The 19707-nt window shown below is 44.2% G+C and overlaps 1 non-coding gene across 1 annotated transcript; it reads left to right on the top strand.

Annotated features, from left to right (window-relative positions):
* Positions 1–10489: 10489 nt before the first annotated feature.
* Positions 10490–10596, top strand: LOC130497259 (small nucleolar RNA R71). Its single transcript, XR_008936265.1, has one exon. It is a non-coding gene; the product is annotated as a small nucleolar RNA R71 (small nucleolar RNA).
* Positions 10597–19707: the final 9111 nt, after the last annotated feature.

The raw sequence follows: 19707 nt of genomic DNA, 5'->3' as shown, positions 1-19707 counted from the left end.
GCCTCCAGCTTTCAGAAACCTATCCATGGAGGACTACAACAACATGTTCAATCGATCCAACCGTGCAGCTAGACGTGCACCATCGATCGCCACCACCACACACCCATCGATCGCCACCACCACACACCCATCGATCGACACCTTCAACAGAGCTCAACCGAGATCTCATGAACCTTACGATATCAGGAATGTTTCACTAACACCTGATGAATTTGGAACTTTCAGGGACACAGATGGCTATGCAAGAGCTATGGATGGAAGAGTTCTGCACATAACCAGAGAAGACATAGCAGACATCCTCCAAGTTGCTAATAGACCAGAAAACCTGTTCACACAGCAACATAGCCATCCAGACATCCTAAATCACGTCCAGGACAACCACAACACCAACACAAGGGAGGATACAGTTCCTCAACACTTCGGTCAACCTCGACGAACACCATCGATCGACATCGTTACAACACCATCGATCGACGGCGGATATCCCGCATCGATCGACATACCAAGAGTCAGATCGCCCGACAGACGATTGGAGTTTGGACGACGTGCTTTCAATATTGATGGATCCAGGAGATTCAAGTGGGAAGCTAAGGACGAATATGGTGTCTATAGAGATGAGTTTGGCTATGCTCGAGGAGTTGATGGTGAGATCATCCATGTTACCAAGGAGCAAGTAAAGAGACTTTTGGATAGAGCATCTCTTTTTCACAGAGGTTGCTTACGCCTTCCAATACACACACGCCATTACCATGCATACACACCATCACTAGTGCCCTACAGTAGAGAGGAGGTAGATGATATGGTGACTGATGTATGGAGAGCTCAGGCGCACCTTGAGGCAAACATGCACACATTGGTGGAAGACACTTTCCAGCCTTTGGATGTCAGTTACAAGGACTTCCAAAATGATATGGCTGAGATAAGAGTGGAGCTTGGAAACATATTGACCATGCTTGAGAAAGAGGCTACGCCACCAGAATCGACCGACAGAGTACCTGTACCATCGATCGACACCGGCAGGACTACATCCATAGACCGACCAGAATGTTCATCACCTAAGAAAGATGAATGGGAGGTTGCTTACATCAATACACGGATTGGAGACGTCTACAGCCCTCTCAACAACAATGTCAAATGGTTAAGCAAGAGGATCGATCTTCTACAGAAAGAGTTGGACACAATTCGCCAGAATGACCAAGCTCAGAATGCTACTTTTCCATCGATCGACACACATTCTTCACCATCGATCGACAAAAGGTTCGCAGAACTGGAAGATAGGATGAAATCGTATGAAGAGAAGCATGATCTTTTAAGTTCACCTATCATGCGATACCTTGATACACTGTCACGACAGCTGGACAAGCTAGAAAGAGATATGAGCATAGTTAAAGCTTATATTGATCTTCGTGACAGCAACGAAGCATCGATCGACAGGCCTCGACCAACATCGATCGACACCGAACCACCACCAGCGAAGAGAGCATGCACCACAGCAGAAGTTGATGAGATCAAACATAAGCTGTACGTAGCCATGAATTCTATGGAGGAGAGACTCATAGAAAGAAGTGATAACATTGAGGAACTCTCAATGAAAGAGTGACCAACCTTTGCAGAGCTACTGGTCTCTTGAAGAATGAGATACGCAGTATGCAGGGAAATCTTGAGTACCAAGGCCAACGTTCAGAATCGATCGACACAGCTGACACGGAGTCGATCGACAGCGATCCCAGCGAAGCGACCGACGTACCACTTGTAGCATCGATCGATACCGCAGCTTTGGCAGATCAGGATCAACAGATTCAAGACCAGCACGCCAGAGACCAACATGCATAACTACCTGAGCATTCTAGATTTGACTTCTATCAGCATCAGTTAGACACAGAAGATTTGGTCAGAAGGTTGCAAGTCATCAAAGCCGATTAGCAAAGATATCTCCTAGATGGACAAGATCAGGTGATGCCACAAGAAGCTTCACTGCTGCTGAGTCCAAAGATGAGGGAAGTGTTTGCCCACCAGCAAACAACAACCCCCACTACACCCCATGAGTCACTCACCTACCACAGTCAAGCTAAATGTCTATAACAAAGCGCTGAGTGGGAGGCAACCCACTATTATGTTTTCTTTTTCTTTATTTAATTTTATTTTTCATTTTTGCTTTTATTTTTTCGGATTTATTTTGCAGTTTTTATTAGATCCAAGTAGAAGGATAATTCCATCGATCGACATTCACCATTCATCTCGCTCGACACCACACGACCATTACTAACGATCGACGTATACCACTACGAATCGATCGACATCTTGTCGATCAGGTTTATTCATCCTAACTTGTTATATTTATTAATTATGTTTTATTTATTTACCTCACCACCGGCTGTGTTACACTGGGACAGTGTAATTAAAGTCTGGGGGGGGAGTTTAATAATATGTGTTTTTATTTTGGTTTTATTTAATTTATTTTTCAAAATTATTTTTCGTATAAGTATTATAGGAACATTGATATGGATTTATATTTGATTGTCTGACCACTCTTTAGCACCATTCTAAATTACTGATTGCAGATAGTACTAAAGATGCTAAAGTGGATTAACTTGCCATCTATATTCACTAGCTAAGATTGTTTGAAGGAACCAAAGCTGACCTCCAACACTAATACAGACTCATTTGCTTGTCTTGGGGCTTGGAAATCACTGGATCGGAATCCTCCTACAAGTCTGGAAGGTAAAAAGTCTGTGTGTTTCTGGTTCCCTTCCTTCTCTCTCTTCGGCATCTCGAGATCTAAGTTTATGTTATAAAAGTTTGAAATGATTTCTTGAGAGGCAGAGGGGTAGGAGTGTCTCCTGCGACCCCAGTATTCTAAATCTCAAGAATGATCACACCTTGTGGAAACGAGGGGTAGGAGTGATTCCTGCGACCCCATTATTCGCTACATTTTGTCAAAAATGTATGAGTTACAATGCAAATGTCAATGAGATGGACTAGATGACCTATGTGGCATCGAAACCTATTGAAATTGAAACTAATAAGAGATTCAGAGAAGAGAGAAGAGGGGAGAAAGGGATTAGAGAAGACAACTTGTGTGTTCAGATACTTGTTTGAGTTGAATCCATGTGTCCTTTGATCGATACTCCTAAGGTAAAGCCTGCACTTTTATTTTATGTTAAGAAATGAGGTTAGTAGAGGGGAATGTCAGATGAGAATTGCTAAGTTGTTGACTAGATGAGTTTGGTTGCTAAGCTAGGATAAGGCATGATGAACTTTTGTGATTAGGATGTTTAGACATGAATTGCAAACCCATAGAGTGATGACTTCAATATATTGAATCTTTGAGTTCCTGCTATTTCCAAACCTTTTCCAAAGACTACTGTTTTTGCTTGAGGACAAGCAAAGGAGTAAGTCTGGGGGAGTTGATATACCATGGATTTTACCCGTTTTTAACCATGGTATACTAGTATTTTATTATATATTTAATCTGTTTTCTAGCCTGTTAGGTCTGTTTTCAGGTTCATGAGCATTTTGTGAGAAAGTGATGTATTTGGAGCATATTGGAGTGCAAGAGATGATACACCCGAGTTGACCATTCAAGACTAAGTCGGAAGTCAACATTGCGATTATAATCGATCGATACTCATCTTGAGTTGTCGATCGATGTAGCTGAGAAGATCCGCGTACTAGAAGATTATAATCGATCGATACACATTTAGTGTTGTCGATCGATATCGAGGACGAAATGGTTTAGCCGACTACTTCACCAAGACTTCACCAAATTACAAGATTGCCCCTAACAAGTTTTTAACCTAATGGAAATGCTTAAGTACTCCTGCTAAGTGTTTTTGACGGCAACCTTCGAAAGAAGCAAGCTTTTAACAACCCTCAAAGCAGAGAGTGTGAGAGAGAGACTAGAGTTTTATTTGTTTGAGAGAGATTGGAGAGATTTCTCATCTCCTTTTGTATTTCAACTTTATTCTATCTATGCAATTCTTTCATCTATCTATTGTTATGAATTGCTTAGCTATGTCTGAGTAGTCTACTTGTTAGATCTAGGGTTTTAATAGGTTTGTGGGATTAGCCCCAAACTATAATTGCTAAGTTGTGATACTCATCAAATGGATTGTACCCTATGCTTGTTTTAGATTGTACCCTATGCCTGTCTCCCGTTGAGAAGAACGACAATTCCTCCTTGAGACCTTGTGGTCATATTCGGCTCGCGCCTAGGCAGATCTAGAAGCCGTCGATTGATATCCCGACAAGTGAATCGATCGGCGCCGCGAAAGGTGTATCGCTCGATATCTCAAAAGGATATCGACCGACTCTTTTTCTGTGTCATCATGCGAAAGGTGTGGCCAGAGATCTAGATATTTTAACCAGTGATTTATCACATATGTTAAGCGACTGAGATCTATAGTATCATGCAAGCAACTTGTTAAAGCATTTATAGAGATTATAATCTCCATTCCTGAATAGAAACCCTATGTCTAGCACTCTTTATCACATTTAAACAACCCATCATATTGTTAGTTAGAGCAACTACCTTGCTCATTTTAGGAATTGTTATTTTCATTTCTATCATATAAACCAACATTGCCTATGATTGATTAGTAGATTTTATTTAATTGGTTCCCTAGCTCCTCGTGATTCGATCCCTAAGTACTACAGCTGTACCTCTTATTTGAGAGAGTAAGCTCTACTGGGTAATTTGAGCACTATCATCGACCGATCTTGAAAGTTGAATGTCGATCGATGTTGATCCTGATTTCGCGATCTGCATATGTTAGAGGTGCTGGATCTTCAAACATCTCTATGTATGAAATCAAATATTCACTTTTCTTCTTCTCCATAGGATCATAGAAGACATTTTCATCAACATTAGTTAGGCACATCCTATTCTTCTTAAGATCACAAACTACTCCCACTGTAGCCATGAAGGCTCTTCCAAAAAGAAGGGAAGATGTCCTGCCTGATTTGAGCTCCACTTTAACATTCCTGATCAAGCCTGCTGAGTTTGCTTTGGAGTTATCAACGAAAGCGAAACTATCTTTTGAAGGTTCCGTCTTTAATCCTAATATTTCAGCAGTGTCTATAGACATGATGCTGACTGCAGATCCAGTATCGCAGAGGGCGTTTGGCAAATCGTGGTTATTTATAGAGCATGGAATCAGAAACTTTCCAGGATCTTGTTCCTTCTTTAGAGTCCTCTTAAGCTTACGGCATACCTTGTTGAATAATATCTCCATGTCCTTTTCTGTCTCTCTGCTCTCTCTGATGAAATTACCAAGTCTGTACTTATAATAGGCTTCCTCAAAAGTCATACCCTTAGGAACTCTCTTCACCCTCTTGTGAAATCCATCAAGTTCAGCTTTGTTAGCTTCTCTCCTCAGGTGTTTGGGAACATAGAGTTTCTTAGCTTTCACCTCATCCCAATCCGAATAACTTCTTTTGTTGCCTTCTGTTCCATTGCAGGTTCATGTCTGTCCATTTGGTGTCTATCGATACCAGGTGGATGTCGTCGATCGACACTCTCAACGAAAGAAATTTCAACTAGAGTCAATTGCTTTTGGTCTGGTGCATCTGCAGGTTGCTGTCTGGTCTTCTCCACTGTCTTTAAGCAAAATGGCGTCTGAGATGGGTTGCGAGTTGTATTCAAACCGTGGGCATCATGGTCTGGTAAACACCTAGATTTGTAGTGAGCTGCTGTCGATCGATGCTTTCCCGTGGAGGTCGATCGATGCCGTTTTGTTTGTGTTGCTCGACGTCATATGCTTTAGCATTGTACGGGATGGGAGGATGCGGGTGTTGAGCAGCGAAATCTGAGTGGCTCTAGATTTGAACAGTACTGCATGTCCCTAAAAGTGGTGTCGATCGATGTTCAGCTGATGGTGTCGATCGACACAAGTACGAGCTACAAATGGACATGCAACTTTCGACTAAAAAGACTTCTTTTTCCAACTTCTCATGTTTGATTACTTCCCCAAAGTAGTTATCCCATCTGGAATCGACCTGCTGCTCTTCCCAGTCGGGATGAATAGTTTCACGATGAATAGTATCCCGATGAACAGTTTCTGTAAGTGCAAAGATGACACAAACAATAGTACTGCAGAAGGTAAATCAGAGAGACAAAATACACAAGCAAACACCAATTGCTCTTATTAGAAATCGCCTTGTAAACCCTATTACAAGCTATGCTTAATCAGCTATACACGTCTAGTGTTACATCCTAACACACGCCACTGAACAATTCCTAAGCTATCCGCTTATGTCTCTCCACCGTCAAGTACTTCAGTCCCTGCTTCAGCACGACCCAAAATACTTCCAAGCACTTCTCTCTCTCTATAAGATCAGCCTCTGTGTCTCTCTATACAGACGACCACATAGCTATCTTATATTAGTCTCCACGTTCCCGAAACCCTAGTCTCCAAGGAACCACAATATGGACATCTTCCATATCAATAAGTGCAACTTTCCTTTTCTTGGAATGCACTTATTCCTCTTCCTTTAAGTCATAAACTTGCTCACCAAGTTTATTCTTCTTTTCCTTTTCTCCAAGATACTCCCTTGCTCTTCAAGTCTACACGACTCCAGCTCAGCATCTCGACTCCACATGGTCTTCACCACTCCACACGAAGTCTGTTTCAGCAACTACGTCAGCGACTACTTCAGGGCGGACATCTTTACATCAACAATCTCCCTCTTTTAGCTTTGTGTGCCGATCAAGCACAACCTTCTTCTGGTTCAACAAACACGTTCCCCACCTGGAAACTTCCACGCCAATTGTGCTTTTCTCCCCCACGAGATGTGCACCACACCATGCTTTTCTCCCCCCATGAGATATGCATTCTCTTGACTTCTCTTGACCAGAACGTCATCATTCTCCCCCTGCTTGATTGCATACTAAGCTAAAACAGATGCTTAGATGTCAAGCCTTACAGACACACCTGTCTGCTACTGCATCACGATCTGACGCACTTGTCGAGCTACCTCTCGACCCACTTCTGTTGAGGACCAGGCTTCCTTCATGCGTCGTCTCCTTGACCATGAGCCCTTCCTCATCCACCCCGAGTGCCCTCTGCACTCGTTGCTATTGTCTTGGAGTGATTTCGCTATCACCCTCCTGAAGATCCTCTCGCATCACTTCCTGACGCACTTCGATCTCTTTCCCCTTTGTGCTATGGACAACTCCGTGTCCTAGTTTCAGTCTTGATGCTTCTTGATCTTCTTCAAGATCACTCCTACCAGAGCTGTATCCCTCTTCTGATGTCTTCTCATTGATCTCATCAAGTAAGCCACTCTTGGCTACAGACACCTCTTTAACCCTCTTGGGTTTAGTGAACGCCTTGTTCACCCTCTTGTCCATGTTCCTGCTCTTCTCACGAGCAAAACACTCCACCTTCTTGTGTCCAACTTTTCCACAGAACCAGCAGCACATCCGATGTTGCTTCTTCTTTGGCCTGACACAGTTGCTGATGCACCGATCAGTCTCCTTCCTCGTACCAGCTGCACACCCATGCTTCAGAACCCCCTGTCTGAACTTCATGTTGCTGCACTGATGTAACACTTTCTGCTTGTTACTCACAGCTCCACGCTGTAGTACTTCCTGACAAGTCTCTTTGGCTCCACCTTTTGATGTGCTTCCACGCACAAAATGTGACAGCCCCTTCTGTACTTCCTTAGTACCCTCAGCTCCTCGATATCCTAGACCCCAGTTCACCTTGGCTGGTTGTCCCATCGACAGTATCTTATCCAATTCTTTGGATCCACTGTTGAGCATCCTGATCTGTTTGTGATTGTCAGCCAAATCACGTTCCAGCATCCTTGCTCTCTCTCGTTCCCCAGTAACAACTTCCTTCAACTCGCTCACCTTCTGCTCAAGAGACTCATTCTTCTCATTCACAGCCGCAAGTTCTTCACGAGTTCTTCAAGCAGCTCGTTCTGCTTCTGAGCCAAATCCTCCAATCTCAGATTCTGATCCTTGACCCTCAACCACTTGTTAAGCAGCACGTGATACTCCTCATCATCTGTGCTGAGATCTGAACCAGAGGATTCACTAGATCCCTCCTTGCGTGCACCAAATGCAACAAGATTCACCTTTCCATCTTCTTCAGACTCTCAATCATCAGACGACTGCAATGGACTACCTTTACCCTTCCTTGAGTTTGGACATTCACGCCGTGTGTGTCCAACACCTCTACACTCAGAGCACTTGAGCTCTCTTCGTTGTACCAACAGACAGTTATCCCTTATATGACCAACTCCTTCACACTCGTAGCACTTGAGACCTTCTCTTCTTCTGCTACTGTCACGATCACCTCTCTGGCGACCAACCTGATTCCTCCCACCTGAGAAATTCATCCCCTTGCCAAAATTCCTAGCCAACATGCCCATGGCATCTTCAAGCTTCTGAATTTTCTCTGCATCCTTGTCAACTACAAGGGCTATACTCCCTGGCGTACCTCCTGATGTAGACACCGAGCCACTACCTGTCTCCATCTCTTCCGCCTTCAGCATACCCACAACCTTGTCAAACTTGAGCTCATCCGTGCTTGCAGTCATATTTAGGACCGCCTTCTGAGCTCCAAACCTTGCTGGAAGAGAACGTAGCAACTTCTTCACCAGCTTCTTCTCCTTGTACTTCTTTCCAGGTACACATGCTTCATGCGCCATAACACTGAGTTTGGCACTGAAGCTCGCCACCGTATCCGCATCTGACCACTTCAGATTCTCAAACTGCGACCCAAGATGATTCAGACGTGTCCTCTTGACACTGTCATCTCCTTCAAACGAATTCAGCAGGATCTCCCACGCCTCTTTAGCTGAAGTACTCCCCTGAATCAGCTGGAACTGCTCTACTTCAACAGCTCCGAAAATCGTCGAAAGCGCCTTTGCATTAAACTTTGATGCATTGCGCTCTGCCTCTGACCAATCCTCCTTTGGTTTAGGCTTCTTCCCATCTGCTGTGACTATGGTGGGCTCCTCCCAACCAGTCTTCACAGCTATCCACGCATCTTCATTGATTCCTCGAATCAACTGCTTCATGCGAGCTTTCGAATGACCATATTGGTCCGCATTCAACACGATTGCCTTCTGCACAGAAATAACCGTGTCCATCTTCACCTCTAGGATCACACCAGTAACTTAGGTGACCCGCTTTGATACCACTTGTAAGTGCAAAGACGACACAAACAATAGTACTGCAGAAGGTAAATCAGAGAGACAAAATACACAAGCAAACACCAATTGCTCTTATTAGAAATCGCCTTGTAAACCCTATTACAAGCTATGCTTAATCTGCTTTACACGTCTAGTGTTACACTCTAACACACGCCACTGAACAATTCCTAAGCTACCCGCTTATGTCTCTCCACCGTCAAGTACTTCAGCCCGTGCTTCAGCAAGACCCAGAACACTTCCAAGCGCTTCTCTCTCTCTATAAGATCAGCCTCTGTGTCTCTGTGTCTATACAGACGACCACATAGCTATCTTATATTAGTCTCCACGTTCCCGAAACCCTAGTCTCCAAGGAACCACAATATGGACATCTTCCATATCAATAAGTGCAACTTTCATTTTCTTGGAATGCACTTATTCCTCTTCCTTTAAGTCATAAACTTGCTCCCCAAGTTTATTCCTCTTTTCCGTTTCTCTAAGATACTCCCTTGCTCTCCAAGTCTACACGACTCCAGCTTAGCATCTCGACTCCACATGGTCTTCATCTCTCCACACGACGTCTGCTTCAGCAACTACGTCAGCGACTACTTCAGGGACGGACATCTTTACATCAACCGTTTCTGGGTTAACACTGTCATGATGAATAGTGTTTTGATGAACAGTGTCACGATGAACAGTACCACGATGAACAGTATTTCGGTGAACAGTGCCGTGATGAACAGTGTCGACCGACACGAGATGAACAGTGTCGATCGATATCGGATGAACAGTGTCGATCGATGCGGGATGAACAGTACCTGTGTGAATAGTACCGGTGTGAACAGTACCGGCATGAACAGTGTCGTTCCTTTGAAGAAAAAATTCATTTTTCACAGTTTTTGCAATCTGAGAAATTTGGGTGCACAACATCTTTTAATGGGTATCGATGATGTCTATCATTTCATTTACCTCTTTGCAGAGAGAATCCAAATGCAAATTAAGCTCCTCAGTGATCTCCTGCTGTTCTTTCAAGCGCTCCTCTAGTATAAATTCCATCTCTTCTAAATTGTACAGATCCTCATCCTGGTATATAGCATGCTCCACAAATGAGACTTGATGTACAGAACCAGTCTCAGCCTCAATGATCTTGTTGTCATCCTTTACAGCTGATTTTATCCTGTGCATATCTAGATTTTTGGCACTGGTGCTGGACGCCAAGCTCTCAATCAGTCTCTTAGCTTCCTCTGGGGTCCTTGTTCTAAAGTTCCCCTCGCTTGCAGTGTCCAGCATTACATGATATTGCACATCAATACCATTGTAGAACTTCATCAACAGCTGAACCTCCGTAAAACCATGATGTGGGCAGTCCCTTTGGTAGCTCTTGAACCTCTCCCAAGAGCTTCTGAAACCTTCTGTAGGTCCCTGAGAGAATGTCCAAATTTTATCTCTTATTTCTTCAGTACGTGCTTCATCAAAGAATTTACTCAGGAATGCATTTTGGATGTCGGTCCAGGATGTAAGAGATCCTGGTGGTAGCTGCTTAAGCCAATGTGAAGCTTCTCCAACAAGTGAGTATTTGAAGAGCTTGCAAAGCAAGTAGTCCTCAGGGACTTCATCCATACAGATAAGAGCAATAAGATCCTTGAACCTTTACAGATGGTCCATAGGATGCTCGTGAGATAATCCAGAGTAAGGTATCTGTGCCACCAGCGTGTAGTACTTTGGATTCAGCTCGAAATTCTGTGTCTGGATATCTGGTAGACGAATGGCTGATCTGTTGACATAGTATTCCTCTGGACGGTTGTAGTCAGCCAGTGTCCTTTGTCGAGCAGCCCCATCTACAGGTATAGCAGCTCCTATAGCATCAGTATCGGAGTCAGGAATTACAGTCCCCTGAGCATCAAGTCTCTGACCTGCTGCATTACGCAGATGACCATCCCGGTCATGCAGGTCCCCATTCTCATCCCTTTGTAGCACAAGTATCTCGCTCATGGTTGCTAGCAGATTGGTCTCGACTAATGTTGCAGATGATGTGTCGATCGGTTCTTTTTCACAAATGTTGATCGATGATGTATAAGTGGTATCGATCGATGCTGCAAGTTTCTCTTTGCGGATCGAGCGTTCCAAACGTGCTAGGTCTGAGAAGAAAAGCAATTCTCCCTTGCTGCTTCTGGTACTAATTGGCATATACCTGAAAAACAAGAAAAAAAAAATTTCGTAAGTAACTTAAAACAGTAAATAAAACCTAGAATAAACCTATTAATCAAGTCTAATGGCTAATCCTTGCTCCCCGGCAACGGCGCCAAATTTGATATCACTCAAATTACCCTAACAAGTGATCTTACTCTCTCAAATAAGAGGTTCGATTGTAGTACTTAGGGATCGAATCCACAGAGAGCTAGGGCGCACACTAAAGTGTAGATATTAAGATTTAACTAGGCAAACAGTTATAAAGCAGTAAATATGAATGTAATGAAAGCAAAGTGAACAAGGTAGTTGTTCTTATGTAACCAAGAGTTGTTTGATGGAAGGATGGTAGCTAGATCTAGGGTTTCTATTCAGGCTGGAATTATAATGATATATATACTAAATTATGATATTATATAACTCAACTATAAGAATAACATATCAACTCTCGTTGTATAGGTTATCTATTACTAGATCCAATGATCTCACCTGTCGGGATGATCAATTAGAAAGTGTCGGTCGATGACTCTATAGGAGTATCGATCGATACACCTTTCGCTCCGTCGATCGATTATTCAATAGGAATAACGATCGACGCGCTTCTAGTAAGCTTAATGCGCGGGTTGAATATATGTTCACTAGGGTTTCTAAACCAGCTCTCGCTGTTATCTAGCAATCCTAGATCAGAGAAGACAAGTCAGATAAGAGACAAAGCTCTCGCTTGTGCCTAATGATTCTATGATCAAGTTCAGATTAATTACTCAAGAACAAGCATTAAGAACAGTCTCAATGATTAATACCACAACTTAGCAATTCTATATTTGGGGCTAATCCCTCATAACCTGTTTGAACCCTAAACCTAACAGGTGGATCTACTCAGACATGATAGCTGTCACAGAAATCATAGATGAATAGATGAAATTGCAATAGAATAGATATAAAAACCAAAGGAGTTCCAAGAGGACTATGAAGGAGTTCCTCTTTTTTCTCCTAAACTAAGAACAATGAATCAAAAGAAAGCGTAGAAAAAAGCGTAGTCGTCAACAGTGGCTTACAAAAAACATAAATAGGGTTTCTGGTCGTCAAGGGTATTTTGGTAACTTTGTGGTGACTCCTGGTCTTCAGTTGGTCATAAAATATACTCAGCCCACATTCTGATGTCCCTGTCGATCGACATGCACTCTGTTGCATCGATCGACATACAATCTTCTTCTCGACAGCTTCCTCTCGCGAGGCAGACTGACCACTCTTCAGTAAAACGGGCATAACTTCTGCTACAGGATGCGGATTGACCTCAGACCGGTGGCATTGGAAATATAACTCAAAGCTCTGTCTTGTGTTCAAAGTCGGCTAAATCCAACGGTGGGAAGGTTTCCATCGAGAGCTAAACATATGAAGCGTCTGTGCAGTTCTGCACTGCAAAAAACTCCAAAAGGCACCAAAATCACCATATATCTCCAAATCGTCTCTGAACCTCTAAATACTCTAAATAGACTCTAATACATAGTAAATAGTATTTATAACACTTATATACCAGGGGTAAAAATGGGTAAAATCCATGGTATATCAACTTCGGCGACTTCCCTTCGACCTCGTTGACGTCGCTATGGGTCTTGATTTTCATGGTCCATCTGCTTTAATCATAGCCTATTTAGTTTAGATCCAAAGCCGGATCCAGCATCTTCTTTATTGACTTCGTCGCCCGCATCGAGCTCTTTCCGCGGACTTCTCCTTTGCTGCTTGTTTCCCCGAAATAGGCCCATTAGTTTAATGGACCAAAATTGGGTCCAACATTTTCCCCCAGCCCATTCGATTTACTTTTAAGAAATCAAAAGGGCGATCACTTTTTCTCTTAGTCGCGAATCTCGGAGCGAAGTCGCCACGTGTGTCCGCTTGATTTGACCTGTCGGCCACTTTTCCGGGCCGCTTACATTGATAGTTAGTGGTTTTTATTGCGGTAACCCCCTTGGGAACCGTCATTTTTCTTTATTTATTTAGTGGGTTTTTCCTTGGAGTGGATACATCTTCTTCTCCATCTCGATTTCTCTTCTTCTGCAATTTTTTCTCTCTGCTCGCATCTTATGGCACCACAAAATAAACCCGGCCCGCTCACCGGAGCCGGACTCGAAATAACCCAAGATCTTTGGGGAGTTCCTTACGCTGCCATTGTCGAGCTTCCCGATGGAGATACTCCGGAGAATGTAAAGCCGGGGTACTGCGGAGCCTTCATGTCCCATTTCCGTGACACACATTTGTCATTTCCTCTTCCTTCATTCCTCTTGGAGATTTTAGTGGAACTCAGGTTGGCGTTTACTCAGATTACTCCAAATTTTTGGCGTTATGTCTTGACGACATTCCTCCGAGCCAGAGAGGAAGGCCTGGAGTTTGGTCTGGCCGAGATGAAGCAACTTAACACCATCAAGCGGAGAAGCGGATTTTCGGGAACAATACTCCTTTCTCTGCGCGAAGGTCGTTTTATTATCAGCGGCATTCCTAAGAAAGACGTTTTTGGACGGATAATTTTTTTGTCTTCAAGGTCGATCCAGCGACGGTCGGAGACTTCGGTTTTTCTCGGATCCCGGTGAAGTGGAACGAGAGAGTTGGTAAGTAATTTCTTTATTTTCTTTCGGTACACTTGTTCATTGTATTTTGACTTTCGTTTCTTCTCAAGCTGTTTGGCTGTGCAAGTATGACCCCGGAGTTGCGGGGGTTAATCGCGGCGCTTCGTCGGAGTGAGTGTGATTGGTCTAGTTTCACCCAGAGCGAATTCGAGCTGCTTACGCTTTGCCTCCAGGCCTTAATCGCGCTGCTTCCATCCCACTTGCGGAGCCGGTTTGTCCTCGAAAAGATCAGAAAGGGAAGGGTAAGTTATTTATTTGAATATTTAATGGCTTCGTGATCTTGATGTGTCACTGTGGCTTGGTTTTTCAGGGGTAAAGAGGGCAGAGCCTTTTGCGGAGCCTTCTGATGCTCTTTCGGACTCCGAACCTTTGAAGCGAGTTTGGAGTACACCGGACAGACGGGTACTACGGTCGAATTCTCAGCCCCAGACTCGGATCGTTGTGGCTACGCTGGTGTAAGTGGTCGCTCCGGTTCGTGGGGACCAATCGGAGTTTCAAGCCCCAGATGAGCCGGGTGCTGGTGGAGAAACTTCTTCTGAAGCTCAACTGCGTCGTCATCGAGCTATGGCGGAGGCGATTTTGAGAGAACTCAGCATATCGAGCTCGGAGCCTCCTTGTGTGAAGCGAGATTCAGGCGAGGGTACTTCTCGGTTTGAACCGATCGATCTTCCCTCGGATTGTCAAGGCGGTTCTCCGATGGCGTTCTCGTACGACAACGATGCTCTGATTCTCGAGAACCCTGAGCAGGTTGCGTCGATCTGGCGAAAAATAAGGACTCCTACGTGCTCCCTCCCTCCTTTGGAACAGATGCGAGGTCGTGAGGCCTACATTCAAATGGCTGTTGCGAATGCTAAGGTAAGACGTGTGAAATAGTTTTAAGATTCCGAGACCATGGTTTTAATCTTCTTCATTCTCAGGCTATGGAGGCCAGCAACGAGTATGCTGCTTTGATGGAGGAACAGTTGGCAAATTTCCCGAGTCGGGAAGAACTCGATGGCCAGCTTATTCTGATTCAGCAGTTGCGATCGAAGCTGGGTGCATCGCAGGCAAGCGAGCAAAAGCGAGTGAAGGAGGTCAAAGACTTGAAGGTGTTGTTGACGGCTAGTGAAGCAGAGAAGGTCTCACTTGAGGGGGACCTCGATTCTTTGAAGGAGAAGTTCAAGCGGGATGCCGAGTTACGAGAGAAAGCGGCTCGAAAGGAGCGATGAGCTGCTTGTCGGTTGATAGCCAAGAGTTACGATGCTGTCCTGGATAAGGCAAGAGAAACTATTCGGAGGAGGAAGGCAGAGAGCGCTGCGGAGATTCGTCTACAGGAGGTTCGTGTGAAGATCGAGGCCTTAACTGATTACGGGGAAGGCGACTTTGAACTCGAAGAGGAGTTGGCGCATCTTAAGGGCATAGAGACGTCGGTGGAGATTGACTATGGCCTGGCTGTGGTGTCGGATGACTCTCTTAGGGGTCTCGACATTCCTCAAGTCTCTGGGGATTCGGTCAATCAAGGTCGTTAGGGAGATTGAACGACGTCGATCGGATCTACGTCTTTTGTGTTTTATTGTTTTAAAGACTTGGTTGTTGTTTACTTTGTTTTTGTTGTTTTTATATGTTGTGTTTGCTGTTGTTGAAGAACATTGTATATGTTTTCAACGGATTAACGGATGATACCTTTAATCATGGGTTTATATATATTTTTTTTGTTTGAGCATGCGTTTTGTATCTTTCGAGATATTTAATGAAGCGGAAACTGATCAGGAATCTGCTTTGTTGGAGTTCTCATGATGAACGATGTTATGTTAGGAGATTGTTTGGTTGTTTGGGCTGCACTAGATTTTAAGCTGCATACGTACCTTTTTTCGCGGGATCAAGGCGATTCGTAGTTCTGAAAATTGTTTTTTGTTTTATGTTGTTGGTGGCCCCCAGTTCGATGTTAGATCGGAGATGGGACGTCGAAGTTAACTGTAGTATTTTTTTGAGGTTGTAAGCATTCCACGGTCTTAATTCGGGCCGTCTCGTTTTGCATTTTTCTAGCTCGTAAACGCCGTCACGCACTTCTTTTGTTATTTTGGACGGGCCTTCCCATCTCGTTCCTAACTTTCCCGTTTCTCTTTTCTTTCGTCGAACACTTTTCGTAGCACTAGATCGCCGATCTAGAAGCTGCGGCCTCTTACATTTGAATCGTAGTAACGAGCAGCGGCCTGCTGGTAGTTCTGAATGCGTACTGCAGCTCGTTCTCGTCGTTCCTCGATCATGTCCAGATGTTCGAGTAACAGCGCTTCGTTTAGCTCGACGTTATCGGGGCATATCCCTCGTCGCTGAGATGGGACCTCGATCTCAGCTGGTATTACTGCCTCGATTCCATACGATAGGGAAAACAGTGTTTCTTGGGTTGTTGTATGGGGCGTTGTTCGGCATGCCCAGAGCACGCTGTTCAGTTCCTCGCTCCATTTAGACTTTTTGAGATCGAGTCTCTTTTTAGGTTGTTTACTATCATTTTGTTCGCAGCTTCGCCGTGCCCGTTACATTTCAGGTATCGAGTGCTTGCGAACTTTAACTTGATCTTCCATTTGTCGTAGAAATCTTTGATAACCTTCGAGATGAATTGAGAACCATTATTTGTGACTATTTCGTACGGAAGACCGTGTCGACATACAATGTTTTTCCAAATGAAGCTCGTCACCGTAGTTCCAGTGATATTTTGGTAGGCTTCGGCTTCGGTCCATTTGGTAAAGAAGTCGGTCATCACTAACAAGAAGCGTAGTTGTGCCGGTCACGACGAGACGAAGGGTCCCACTATATCCATGGACCACTTCATGAATGGATACGGCGATGATATAGTTGATAACTTTTGCGTTGGCTGATGCAACATGGGCGCGTGTCGTTGGCACCTGTCGCACCTCGCTGTGAACTGTTCGCTGTCGCTGATGATAGTTGGCCAGATATAAGCATGCTTTTTTATTTTAATTGCCAAGGACCGTCCACCGGAGTGGTTCCCGCATGATCCGTCATGTGTTTTCTTGAGGATGATCAAAGCTTATTTTGGCGATGCGCATAATAGCTACGGCTCACTGAAGTTTCTCTTAAAGAGTTTCCCTACCACGATGCAAAAGCGCGAGCTTCGAGCTTGTAATTTTCGGGCTTCCCATCTTTCCGGTGGGAGTTCTCCTGTCTCAATGTAATTGTGTACTGGGGTTCTCCAATCTGGTATGCTTTCGAACTCGTTCTGGAAAGTTTTGTGCGACTCGTTGTTTATTTCGTGAACATGTATCTCTTCGGGATCTATGCGAGTAGGCGCCCATCTCGTGACGCCTGATCGAGTTCTTCGAGAGGACTCGCCAGGAATCCGCTGGTTTGCGGAGCTCCGAGTTCCTCCTCCTTGGGTTCCTGAGTGTTTCCCTGAGATCTACTGCGAGTGACAACTGCCCCAATTAGTGGGTGATTGTCTTCGTCGTTGGCAATCCCTCTGCAAGGAATATCTATACTGGGTCGATCTATGCTTTTTACCGGTATTATCCTTCTTATGGCTGGGTTTGACGTTGACGCTAGCGCGGCGAGGGTGTCTGCTGATGTGTTTTCTCCCCTCAGAATCCTTGTAAGCTCGAATTCGTTGAACTGCTGGGCGATCCCTTGTAGTACTGCCAGGTAGGCTTCAATCCTTTCGTTTTTAGCCTCGTACTCGCCGTGGAATTGGCTCGTGACGAGCTGCGAGTCGCTGAAGGCGCTTATCTTCCGGGCTCCGATGCTTTGGGCAAGTCGTAACTCGGCGATCAGGGACTTGTACTCGGCTTCGTTGTTTGATGCGTTGAAGCCTAGGCAGAGAGATTGCTCGATCATCTCTTCGGTTGGGGATTCGAGTTGTATCCCAAATACTTGACCCTTGCTTTGATGAGGCTCCGTCAACATGGAGTTTCCATTTTCGGGTTTTGTCGTCAGGTCAGTTTCGCTGGGAACGAGTTCGATAATAAAATCTGCTAGTACTTGTACTTTCGAGCTCGTTCGGGGTTTGTATTCGATATCGTATTCTCCGAGCTCGATTTCCTTTTTTGCTAATCTTCCGGATTGGCTTGGGCTATGTAGGACCGTTCGTAACGGTTGCGACGTCATTACCATGATTGTATGGGATTGGAAATATGGTCTTAATTTCCGCAAGGCGTTTACCACCGCTAGGGCTAATTTTTCCATTATGGGGTATCTTGTTTCGGCGTCGAACAGAGATCTACTGACGTAGTACACCGGTTTTTGTTCGTTGTTTTCTTCGCGAATTAGTACTCCACTTACTGCGTGTTCCGAGGTCGCAACATACATGTATAGGAGCTCCCCGTGAACGGGTTTAGATAAGATGGGGGGGTCGCTTATATATGCTTTAAGCTCGCTGAGAGCGGTATCGCAATCGGCGTTCCATTCAAACTTTTTGTTTCCTTTAAGAAGCTTGTAGAACTGTGATATCTCTTGATTTTGATGAGTTTTAGATTCATATTTTAGTTCATTATGATCATTTTAGTTTGCATTTAGATGTATATATTGTATTTGCATACACATTTGCATGTCACAGGGTTTAAAGTGCACAATTGGAAGTTTTGGGGCTAAATGGAGGACGTTTCTGCACTTTACAAAGTCTTGGGCCGTTTTGTAAGGAACCAGAGGTTCAAGGACCTATTTTGCAAACTTCTGGGAAATCACCATTGGAGTTGTTCGATCTTTTTCTGGCCGGACTGGTTGACGACGGCGAGGCTCGATTTGACGGCGAGGAAGCTGAGCATGACGAAGAAGAGGCAGGTCGTAGAAGCTTGATTTGGAGCTCCCGTCCTTTGATTTCACGGTGGAGGCAGAGAACTCGAGGGCTGAGCCACTTCGCGGAGGAGCACAGCACGGCGTATGGAGCAAGACACGACGGAGAGAGACGATGTGACGGCGATTCCGGAGCTTCCATGGTAGATTCGTGTCGAGGAAGAAGCTTTGTGGTGGCTCGCGGAGGTGAGGGCTGATTCTGACGATGAGGCTTGGCCAAGGAGAGGAATCGGAGCTCAAGCTTGTAGAGGTTCACAGCGGCTCAAAACACAACGGGTTCATCATCCCGCTCGGGAAATTCTGCATCAAAGATCAAGCATTGCAGCGGCCTTGTGGAGCGGTCACGTAAACCCGCTGTGGAGAAGACAAGCCGAGATTTTAATTCAATTCCGGTTTAGTCCGGTTTAATCCCGGTCTAATTTAATTAAACCAGCTCGAATTGTACCCCTCTATAAATAGTTTTAGACCTGAAAACCCTAATGTATCTCATTTTCTCTCTAGACTTTGTCTCATTTTGTAAAAGTTTGAACCTTTTGATAATCTAAGGAATTTCTTCATCTTATATCTTGTTTCTCTTAATCATTAACATGATTAGCCTTGAATCTCATATGGATTTGAGGTTTCTCATGGAGATTAGGGAGTAGACACATTTTGGATTTATGGATTAGGGTGATTAAGGGTGATTAGTGAAGATCTAGAGTGTTTAATGTTAGATCTACTTATTTCTTTGCTTGTTGAGGGTTCTTAATGCTATTTTAGTCTTGATCATACTAAAATAGATCCTTAGCCATTTCCTGCCCTAAAGGTGTATGATGAAATGTCTGAACCAACTCTTCAATGCTTTTAATGCACTTTGCCAAAGAGATTTGTTGTTAAAGGTGTTAAGATTGCTAGTAGACTTGTCCATAATGATTGCTTTAGTAATATTCAACCGAAGAGATTTGATGCTTGAGTTACTAAAGCAAATGAGCATTCA

Source organism: Raphanus sativus, chromosome 6 (genome assembly GCF_000801105.2).
Source record: "Raphanus sativus cultivar WK10039 chromosome 6, ASM80110v3, whole genome shotgun sequence".
Lineage (NCBI taxonomy): Eukaryota > Viridiplantae > Streptophyta > Magnoliopsida > Brassicales > Brassicaceae > Raphanus > Raphanus sativus.
The sequence above is the reverse complement of the archived record's forward strand: the minus strand, read 5'-3'. Positions and strand labels throughout refer to the sequence as shown.